This window comes from Nerophis ophidion, linkage group LG28 (genome assembly GCF_033978795.1).
Source record: "Nerophis ophidion isolate RoL-2023_Sa linkage group LG28, RoL_Noph_v1.0, whole genome shotgun sequence".
NCBI classification, from domain to species: Eukaryota; Metazoa; Chordata; class Actinopteri; order Syngnathiformes; family Syngnathidae; genus Nerophis; species Nerophis ophidion.
In genome coordinates, this window is record NC_084638.1 from 20,602,525 (window position 1) to 20,614,020 (window position 11,496).

General features: G+C 39.4%; 1 pseudogene; it reads left to right on the forward strand.

Annotated features, from left to right (window-relative positions):
• The first annotated feature begins 760 nt into the window (after positions 1-760).
• Positions 761-10,531, forward strand: LOC133544930 (major histocompatibility complex class I-related gene protein-like; annotated as a pseudogene).
• Positions 10,532-11,496: the final 965 nt, after the last annotated feature.

Here is an 11,496-nt window from a genome sequence, read left to right on the forward strand (position 1 = left end):
AACTTGTTTACTTTAGCATTTCCGGAAACGTTGGTTTAACTTTTAAATAGGAAAATAACAATAATTAATCCAGCAAAAAATCAGTAGTATCAGTTATAAGATGAGATATAGATCAGACTAATTGAATGTACACAAAAATTACTCTATTGGTGGGAGTTATTCTCAAGTAATGGATATAATTCATTGAAAGGGACAAGCGGTAGGAAATGGATGGATGGATTATTGTTTGTTTGTTTATTGAGGATCCCCATTAGCTGACGCGGAAACGGCTAATGGGGATCCTCTTTTCAAAAGTTCAAAGTAAAATAATAATGCACGAATCCAGTTACAAATTTAAAAAAAAAATAAATAAATAAAAAATTCTCAAAATAATAAAATAAAATAAAATAACATTACGCACATCCAATTACAATAAAAGTAACTAAAAAGAGAAAAAAAACATGAAAGATGAACTCTTAAGTCTAAAAAGTGACTTTACGTGTTTCTTAAATGCTTTTTTTTACTGGGAATAGTCCTAATATGTAAATGACGAGTATTATAATATTGTTGTTGTATTCCATTGTCAACATTCCATAAGGCGGTGCTATATTTCCATGCTTTGGCAGTGACATCACTAGTTTGAACTTCCCCTCACCTAGAAAAACAACTTTCAATTCTCTGCCAGCAATAATGTCATATATTTATTTGACACTTACAGTTGTAGAAGGAAATAAGTCCAGTTCTTCATGTGTGTGGTCTTAAAGTGAGGTATAAATGTGAGATGCATGACATCAAAGACAAACGCTGTTATTGTCTCTTGGAACAGGAAGTGATTGTTTACTGTGAGAAGCAGCAGTGTTTGAAGTTGAAATGAAGACAGGATCTTTTCAAATAGGAATTGTTCAACATGAAACTCAAGAATCAAATGTTGTTTTTCTGCCTTTTTGTCTTTCAGTGATTCACACGCTGCAGTATTTCACCACTGCATCCTCTCAAGTTCCAAACTTCCCGGAGTATGTGGAGGTTGGTTATGTTGATGAAGTTGAGATGAGTTACTATGACAGCAACATCAGGAAAGCAGAATCTAAACAGGACTGGATGAACAAAATCACAGCAGAAGATCCAAACTACTGGCAGATAGAAACAGAGAAGAATGTTGTTGGTGAACATGTCTACAAAGACGACATTGAAAAAGCCATGAAGCGTTTCAACCAAACTGGAGGTTTGTTTATGTTGAACTTTCTACTATTCTAATATATTTGATATTTTGATACTGTATTAAAAACACACATTACTGCACTGATATACCTTGTCTCTGTCCATCCCATAATAAGCTACAACAAAGACATGTTGTGTGTTAGTTTCACTCTGCTTTACAACCCTTTGTGTCTCTCAGGTGTTCACACTTTCCAGGTGATGACAGGATGTGAATGGAATGATGAGACTGATGAGGTTAAAGGTTGAAGGAGTTGATGGAGAAGATTTCATATCGTTGGACATGAAGACATGGACATGGACCGCAGAAAAAAAACAAGCTTTTCCAACCAAACTCGAGTTGGACCAAGAAATACTTGATCTAGACTACCGTAAGTATTGTTACACTGAGCTATGTCCTTCTTACTTGAAGAAGTATGTGGAGTATGGGAAGAAGGTCCTAATGAGAACAGGTAGAAGCACACCTTGTACTTTCACCTTCTCACATGTTAGCACTCCCCCTATAGGAACATTACTCACATTACACTCTGTCTCTCCATACTCTTTTCTCTTCACCTCCTTTTCTCTCTATCTTTACCTCCATTCTCTCCTCTTTCTTTCTTTACCTTCATTCTCTCCCTTTTGCGCCATCTTTACTTTAATTTTCTCCCTTTTTCTCCATCTTTCCCTTTATTTGCTCCTATTCTCTCCATCTTTACGTCCATTTCTCCTTTTTTCTGCATCTTTCCCTTATTTCTATTCTTTTCTTTCCATCTTTACCTTCATTTTTTTCTTTGCCTTTATTCGCTCCATCCTTACCTTCATTCTCCTTTTCTCTCCATCTTTACCTTCATTCTCTCCTATTCTCTCCATCTTTACCTACTTTTCTCCTTTTTCTGCATCGTTCCCTTCTTTCTCTTCTTTTCTCTCCATCTTTAACGTTTTTCGCCTTTTTTCTCCATCTTTACTGCCATTTTGTCTGTTTATCTGTATATTTACCTTCATTGTCTCCTTTTCTCTCCATCTTTAACTTTATTCTCTCCTATTCTCTCATCTTTACCTCCATTTCTCCTTTTTTTCTGCATCTTTTCCTTCTTTCTCTTCTTATCTCTCCATCTTTAATCATTTTCACCTCTTTTCTCCATCCTTACCTTTATTCGCTCATTCCTTGCCTTCATTCTCTCCTTTTCTCTCCATCTATACCTTCATTCTCTCCTTTTTTCTGCATCTTTCCCTTTCTTTTCCTTTTTCTCCATCTTTACCTCCATTTTCTCTGTTTATCTCTGTCTTCATTGTCACCTTTTCTCTCCATCTTTACCTCCATTCTTTCATTTTCTCTCCATCTTTACCTTCATGCTCTCCTTTTCTCTCCATCTTTACCTCAATTTCTCCTTTTTCTGCATCTTTCCCTTTCTTTTTGTTTTTTTCTATCCATCTTTAACTTTATTCTCTCCTATTCTCTCATCTTTACCTCAATTTCTCCTTTTTTTCTGCATCTTTCCCTTCTTTCTCTTCATATCTCTCCATCTTTAACTTAATTTTCACTTCTTTTCTCCATCCTTACCTTTATTTGCTCCATCCTTGCCTTCATTCTTTCATTTTCTCTCCATCTTTACCTTCATGCTCTCCTTTTCTCTCCATCTTTACCTCAATTTCTCCTTTTTCTGCATCTTTCCCTTTCTTTTCTTTTTTTCTCTCCATCTTTAACTTTATTCTCTCCTATTCTCTCATCTTTACCTCCATTTCTCCTTTTTTCTGCATCTTTCCCTTCTTTCTCTTCTTATCTCTCCATCCTTAACTTCATCTTCACCTCTTTTCTCCATCTCTACCTTTATTCACTCCACCCTTGCCTTCATTCTCTCCTTTTCTCTCCATATATACCTTAATTCTCTCCTTTTTTCTGCATCTTTCCCTTTCTTTTCCTTTTTCTCCATCTTTACCTCCATTTTCTCTGTTTATCTCTGTCTTCATTGTCACCTTTTCTCTCCATCTTTACCTCCATTCTTTCATTTTCTCTCCATCTTTACCTTCATGCTCTCCTTTTCTCTCCATCTTTACCTCAATTTCTCTTTTTTTCTGCATCTTTCCCTTTCTTTTCTTTTTTTCTATCCATCTTTAACTTTATTTTCGCCTTTTCTCTCATCTTTACCTCCATGTCTCCTTTTTTCTGCATCTGTCTCTTCTTATCTCTCCATCTTTAACTTCATTTTCACCTCCTTTCTCCATCCTTACCTTTATTTGCTCCATCCTTACCTTCATTCTCTCCTTTTCTCTCCATCTATACTTTCATGCTCTCCTTTTTTCTGCATATTTTCCTTTCTCCATCTTTTACCTCCATTTTCTCTGTTTATCTTTGTCTTCATTGTCTCATTTTCTCTCCATCTTTACCTCCATTCTCTACTTTTCTCTCCATCTTTACCTTCATTATCTCCTTTTCCCTCCATCTTTACCTCAATTTCTCCTTTTTTCCGCATCTTTCCCTTTCTTTTCTTTTTTTATCCATCTTTAACTTTATTTTCGCCTTTTCTCTCCATCTTTACCTCCATTTTCTCTGTTTATCTCTACATTTACCTTCATGCGCTCCTTTTCGCTCCATCTTTACCTTCATGCTCTCTTTTTCTCTCCATTTTGCCATCATTCTCTCCTTCTCTCTCCATCTTTACCTCCAATCTCTCCTTTTGTATCTATCTTTACCTTCACTTTCTCCTTTTCCCTCCATCTTTACCTTTATTCACTCCTATTCTCCCCATCTTTACCTTTTTTCTCTGTTTCTCTCCATATTTACCTCCATTCCCTCCGTTTTTCTCCATCTTTACCTCCATTCCCTCCTTTTCTCTCCATCTTTACCTCATTATATCATTTTCTCTCAATCTTTACCTCCATTGTCTCGTTCTCTCTCCTTCTTTACCTTCATTCTCTCATTTTATATCCATCCTTACCTTCTTTCTCATTTTCTATTTTTTTTACCTTCGTTCTCTCCTTTTCTTTCCATCTTCCTCCTTTTCTCTCCGTTTTTATTTTTGTTCTCAACTTTTCTCTCTATCTTTATGTCAATAAGGGACGGCGTGGCGCAGTGGGAGAGTGGCCGTGCGCAACCCGAGGGTGACCGGTTCAAATCCCACCTAGAACCAACCTCGTCACGTCCGTTGTGTCCTGAGCAAGACACTTCACCCTTGCTCCTGATGGGTGCTGGTTGGCGCCTTGAATGGCAGCTCCCTCCATCAGTGTGTGAATGTGTGTGTGAATGGGTAAATGTGGAAGTAGTGTCAAAGCGCTTTGAGTACCTTGAAGGTAGAAAAGCGCTATACAAGTACAACCCATTTATTTAATTCTCTCCATCTTTACCTTAATTCTCTCTTTTTCTCTTTATCTTTAACTTCATTCTCACCTTCTTTCTGCTTCTTTACCTCCATTCTCCCCCTTTTCTCTCCATCTTTACCTGCATGTTCTTCTTCTCTCCATCTTTGCCTCCACTCTCTCATATCATATCTATCTTTACCTTTATTCTCCCTTTCCTCCTTTTCTCTCCATCTTTATCTTCATTATTGCCTCTTCTCTTCATCTTTGCCTTCATTCTTTTTTTCTCTCCACCTTTACCTTCATTTTCTCCTTCCCTCTCCTTCTTACCTTCATTTGCTCCATCTTTACTTCCATTCTCTCCTGTTCTCCCCATCCTTAACTTCATTCTCACCTTTTCTCTTTCTTTTTACCTTCATTTTCTCCTTTTTCCTACATCTTTACCTCCATCCTCTCCTTTTTTTGGCATCTTAACTTAATTTTGTCCTTCTTTACCTTTATTCGCTCCACCCTTACCTTCATTTGCTCCATCTTTACCTCCATTTTCTCCTTTTTTCTCCATCTTTACCTCTATTCTCTCCATTTATCTCCATCTTTCTCTCCACGTCATACTCCATTCACACGTCACTTCCTGTGCAGAGCTTCCAAAGGTGTTCCTCCTCCAGAAGACGCCATCCTCTCCGGTCAGCTGCATGGCGACACGTTTCTACCCCAACCTTGTTTTGGAGGAAAGAGGGCGAGCAGATCTTGGAGGACGTGGAGCACGGAGAGCTGCTCCCCAACCCCGACGGAACCTTCCAGATGTCAGTGGAGCTGAAAGTGGAGGTGACGGCCGAGGTGGAGGGCAAGTACGAATGTGTGTTCCAGCTGTCTGGCGTCAAGGAGGACCTGGTCACCAAGCTGGAGAGAAGAAGCATCCTGAGCAACGCAAGCCATGAAGGTGAGAAAGACACATCTAGGACATGTTGAATAGTGTCAATGGAACCACCTGATGTTCCTTCATGTGATTTATCAAGCAGCTGTCAAACAAATCAATCATACCATACCAACAGGCAACGTGAGCGTCACTGCCACGCTGGCGGTCCTCGCTGTGGTGGTCCTCCTGGCGGCCCCCATCATCATCATCTTCATCATCAAGCGTCGCCGAAGCAGACAATGTGAGGGACACAAATGTTTCCTCTTTCAGGAAGACGCCAAAAAGTCTCTGCCGCCATTCATGAAATGTGAATTTCACCTGCTTTCTCTTACATTTCAGCCCAATACGATCCAGCTGGTAAGTAAAACATCTTCTCTTTCTTGGAAACCAGAACAATAAACAAAGCATTGGTGAAGCATCACTCACACACTTTGTAAGTTTACCCCCACAAAGATTGAAGTTATTAATATCATCTATTACATATTCATCTTTGTTATACACCTTTATGTCAGGTATATTCAATATAATATTGACTTTCTGTTTCTGTTACCATCAACATTCTGGATTGTTGGTATCTTTGTAAGGGTCAACTTGCAAACTTGCTGTTTTAAGGTGTGATGTAGACACGTGTTACAAGTTTAGCAGGAAAATAAAAGCTTCCATCCATTAGGAGTAGCTTGATACTGGTGTAAGCGCACGCAATAGAAAGTATCACAGCCAACTTTTGATGAGTGGTCATGATAATGAACATAAAGGGCCTGATCTACTGAAGGTTTGTGTGTTTTAAAACATGTGCAAACCTCATCTACTTAACTCCTGCGCAGAGTCTCTGAAATTGTGTGTGATATTCACACAAAGTGAATATCACCTTGTGTCACATCTCATCATTATTTTTATAAATATTTTGGAACAATAATACCATTTTTAAGTACTTTTGTATGTTAATTTTAATTGTTCTTATGTAACATTTAAGAATGATGATTATGAGAACTGCTGTCCAGCTGTTATATCTTGTTTTCTGATTAAATTAGTCTCATTTGCAATGCAGTTGCACTTCCAAGACTATTAGATGGCAGCACTGTATAACTATTTATGGTATGTTGTCAAAGTAGAAAGTAGCTTTTTTCAGGAAGATGAATAAGTTAGGTTGCGCCCTACAAATTGTCAATACTGTAAGAATAGTTCTTATTACATAAAATTGTAACATTTTAACTATAATATTAATTGTCGTTTCCTTTATGAAATTCCAAGGTGTTGGAATCGCCATGTAAAATTGCTCATGCTAATAGTAACCTGTCCATGGCAAATCCTATGTAAATTAGCAATAAGCTAGCACATTTTGAAAGAGTGTCGCATTACTTTACGTTTGCGCTGTTTTTTATTAAGCACTCTGTTGGTGTTGAAAATGGCAAGGTGACTTAGAGGGAGTTTGGCTGAGTCCGGCCTGAGTGCTGCTTGAGTGATTGTTTACGTGAGCCCGAGTTAAGTCTGAAAGCAGACATGACCAGTCTGAAACCGGACATGACGTCACATGCAACAAAGCTATCAAACTATGGCACCGTTTAATTTTATGTGAAATGATAGTACCAAAGGTACAAAAGTACTGAATTTGGTCGCCAACCCTACGAGTTAGTGTGACGGAGGGGGACAGTGACACAATATTTTTATGACAAAGCGTTGCAAAATATTGATATTTTTTAAAAATATTTGCTGTTATTTCCGTTCCTTTTTGCATAGTCATATTTTTGCTTGAATGCCAAACATGTCATTTGGAAAGTAAACAAGGTAGGCCGTTCATATACTCTTGATATTCAGTGTTTTATGTGTACAATATTTCATGTACATTCTGGGTGTATTTTTCAGTAAAAACTTGTCAAAAGCAATTCTGTTTTGGAGGTGGTTTGTCATTACACACATGAGAACACTTTCAGCTTGCAGTCATGCAAAAGAACTATTAAATGATCTTAAGTCTTTACCTTGTCCGAAAAGTGACAATCAAAACTAGTTTGTCAAATGTCAACAGAATGAATGAAGGACAGAGCACTTTATCAAAATACAATATTTAATGGAAATCACAGCAAGTTTAAGAGAATCAAATGACATAATTCACCTGTTCTTCTGTTGATGCTAGTAGTGGAATGGTATACACATCTGCTGTGTGTGATAATGGGTGCGGGCACGATTCCCGGTCAGGATGGGAAGGTAAACATTGAGATGAATCATCATGATTGTTGTGCTGTGGCGACCTCTCAAGGGAAAAAAATGAAAGACATTTACTGATTTAATTCTGTTAATTGTGTTATTTTGCACTCCAACATAAATTATTTGATCATGTTTTTATGACCATGTGTTGTCATTACTCCAAGACGTGTCTAATTAAATACAGGTTTCAGTCAAATAGTAAAACATGTTTTTCACATTCTCACATTGATGACATCTATTAAACAAGACAAGAAGTATTAAATAAATGGACAGAATTTTGCTCAATTTGAGGAAAAGCGTGTCGACCTGTAACCTCTTACAGTGTCACCCACGCTCTCACGGAAAAAGGTTCACGTCTCCTCTTATATTTAGATATTCCCTTTTTACAGAACAATTGTTTCTAAAGGAATGGGGGTTATGTAAACAGCTCTTGTTTTTGGTCACAGTAACACAAAAGAAAAAGATGCCTCAGGCTTGGACTGCTCCTGGATCGAGCTTGGGCAAACCTTGGATCACAATAGCTAACTCCTCCCGTCTCCTCCCATCATACACAGCGGTATTTTCCAAGCCTTTGGCTTGAAGCAAAAAAAAACAGCTTTCGTCTGTTCACTGGAAACTCAGAAAACGGAAAGTTTTATGATAATTTACATACAATTTTTCTGACACTCATAAATAAAGAAGGCAAAAACAAGCAAACAAACAGAAAAATCACCATGTCAGTAGAGATGAAGACAATCGGGTCGGCTCTGCCAACAAAATGTCTCCTACTTTTTTTTTCAGAGTTTTCAAGCCTGCGAGTGATGGATGTGGCCTGCCAGTTAAAAAGTTTGCCCGGGATATTCTAGTCATATGCACAGATATGTCAGTATCAATCAATCAATCAATGTTTACTTATATAGCCCTAAATCACTAGTGTCTCAAAGGGCTGCACAAACCACCACGACATCCTCGGTAGGCCCACATAAGGGCAAGGAAAACTCACACCCAGTGGGACATCGGTGACAATAATGACTATGAGAACCTTAGAGAGGAGGAAAGCAATGGATGTCGAGCGGGTCTAACATGATACTGTGAAAGTTCAATCCACAATAGATCCAACACAGTCGCGAGAGTCCAGTCCAAAGCGGATCCAACACAGCAGCGAGAGTCCTGTTCACAGCGGAGCCAGCAGGAAACCATCACAAGCGGAGGCGGATCAGCAGCGCAGAGATGTCCCCAGCCGATACACAGGCAAGCAGTACATGGCCACCAGATTGGACCGGACCCCCTCCACAAGGGAGAGTGGGACATAGAAGTATCAAAATATTACTTTAAATCACTTATTGGCAACCAATAATTGATTAAATTAGTACATCCAAACTCGTTATTGATATGTATGATGTGCATGAACAAAGGACAGTTGATGTTGTATGTAGCTTATAAACAAGGAAGAGGTTTTTAGCACGTCAACATCAACAAGTCCTTTAAGATCTCATTAATGTCACAGAAATGGCCAAATATTTCACTTTTCAAACCTAGTAAAGGCTTAAGATCATGCTACTTTTGTTTAACAAATGCATTGCAGGTACAATCGTCTCGATAAACCTGCTTTCAAATCAACTTTAAAGAGACCTTATCTTTTATACTTTATATTTGAGTCAACTAAATGTACTGCTTACTAAAATGTTGTGTGATGTGGTTGACTTAAACTACATCAATTTAGATTTAGCAGAGAGAAACTATTGTTAGTCACCTTGAGACTCTCACTGAAACCTAATAATCAGGTGAAAAATCTGGAGGTAAAAATGGACTCTGACTTGAACTTTAACAGCCGCATTAAGTCAATATCATCGGCAGCTTTTCCCACCTGAAACACATTGCCAACGTCAGAGGAATAATGTCTGAATCAGACTTAGAAAGACTAAGTCTTTGTCTCCAGCAGTTTAGAATACTGTAATGGTCTTTTCACTGGGCTCTTTAAACTAGCTGTAAAGCAACTGCAGTACACCCAGAATGCTGCTGCTCAAGTCCCGACTTGAACAAGGAATTATGAGCGAATTAGTCCATATCAGTCCTGGCTTCCTGTTGCTACACAGCTCTCCGTGTGCACGAGTCATTTCATGGTCTTGTGCCAAAGTACATCTTTGACATGTTAGAACCATCTACAGCTCTGAGAACCTTGTTTTATAAAGATTATTATTTTTTTATTTTGAAATATTTTTCATGGTTACTTCCATTCCATCATATTTTTGCCTTCTTGTAATGTTCTGTAAAGCACTTTGAATTGTGCTCCATAAATAAACTGGCCTTCCCTACTTGTTTTCAGAATAAAACACTTATTTCCAGCTTGAAAGGCACTGCTCATTTCAAGACATAGAGATGTTGATCTGAGATATCTTCATTCAAGATGTCTTATCAAGTCAAATGTTTGACTAGTTTCAAATGAATAGGTTGGGGTTCAGTGGAAGAAAAACAGCTGATGAAGAAGTTTGGCTGGCAACTTGACACACCTGTTGTGCTTGTCAGGTCACGTGATTTCCCAGAAAAGCCACTCAAGCAATTACCTGATGTGGCCACAAGGGGCGCTCTCTACTAAAGGTGACCAGAGTGGTGTCTAGAGAGTGTGGACAACCAAACAGCAGGCGCCATGTTGGGGACCAACTGAGTCATTTTGATGTTAGTTTTCCTGATAATTATGACTCTAATTATTCTTGTATTTCAGCTCATGAACTTACAACCAAGGTATATTTTTAGGGCAATTTTGCGTCCATATTTGATGCACTCGGCCGCTACATTCATGCAGTGTTTAGTCACCAGCAGGCTTCTAACACACTCCTGCTGGCGCGATGTACGCCAGCAAATACAGAGCTTTGAACCAACAATCATGGACAATTTGTGACTTTTATGTGAAGAACGTCAATTGTGGTGTCTGCTTCCAATGTATTGTTTATAATCACTGCGCTATATGCCTGTGATTTAACTCTTGATTTTAAAATATTTTATAAAATTTTGTTTGAGCAAAAAATGCATGACTTCCTGATTTTATGATCACCATAGTAACTTGAATATTGAACTAATGCTACTTTTTGTATATATAGCTGTACGAAAGCCTATTGTGTGTCGTTTACCAGTTCTGTAATGTTCCTGTGCCTTTAAGTTGGTAGGTCAATCTGAGACGTCATTTCCCCCTTCGAGCACATCTTTGTCAGAATAGCCCGTTTGGATCAATGGTGGCAGGCAGCCTTGTGTGCGTTGACGACTAAATGTAAGTTTGGTCATATACAGTTACAGCATTTGGACTGAATGTCGTGTCTTGCTACTTCTGCACATGTTTGGTGCATCGGGTGCTAAATTGAGATCCATCCATCCATCCATCATCTTCCGCTTATCCGAGGTCGGGTCGTGGGGGCAGCAGCCTAAGCAGGGAAGCCCAGACTTCCCTATCTCCAGCCACTTCGTCTAGCTCTTCCCGGGGGATCCCGAGGCGTTCCCAGGCCAGCCGGGAGACATAGTCTTTCCAACGTGTCCTGGGTCTTCCCCGTGGCCTCCTACCAGCTGGACGTGCCCTAAACACATCCCTAGGGAGGCGTTCGGGTGGCATCCTGACCAGATGCCCGAACCACCTCATCTGGCTCCTCTCGATGTGGAGGAGCAGCGGCTTTACGTTGAGCTCCTCCCGGATGGCAGAGCTTCTCACCCTATCTCTAAGGGAGAGCCCCGCCACCCGGCGGAGGAAACTCATTTCGGCCGCTTGTACCCGTGATCTCATCCTTTCGGTCATGACCCAAAGCTCATGACCATAGGTGAGGATGGGAACGTAGATCGACCGGTAAATTGAGAGCTTTGCCTTCCGGCTCAGCTCCTTCTTCACCACAATGGATCGATACAACGTCCGCATTACTGAAGACGCCGCACCGATCCGCCTGTCG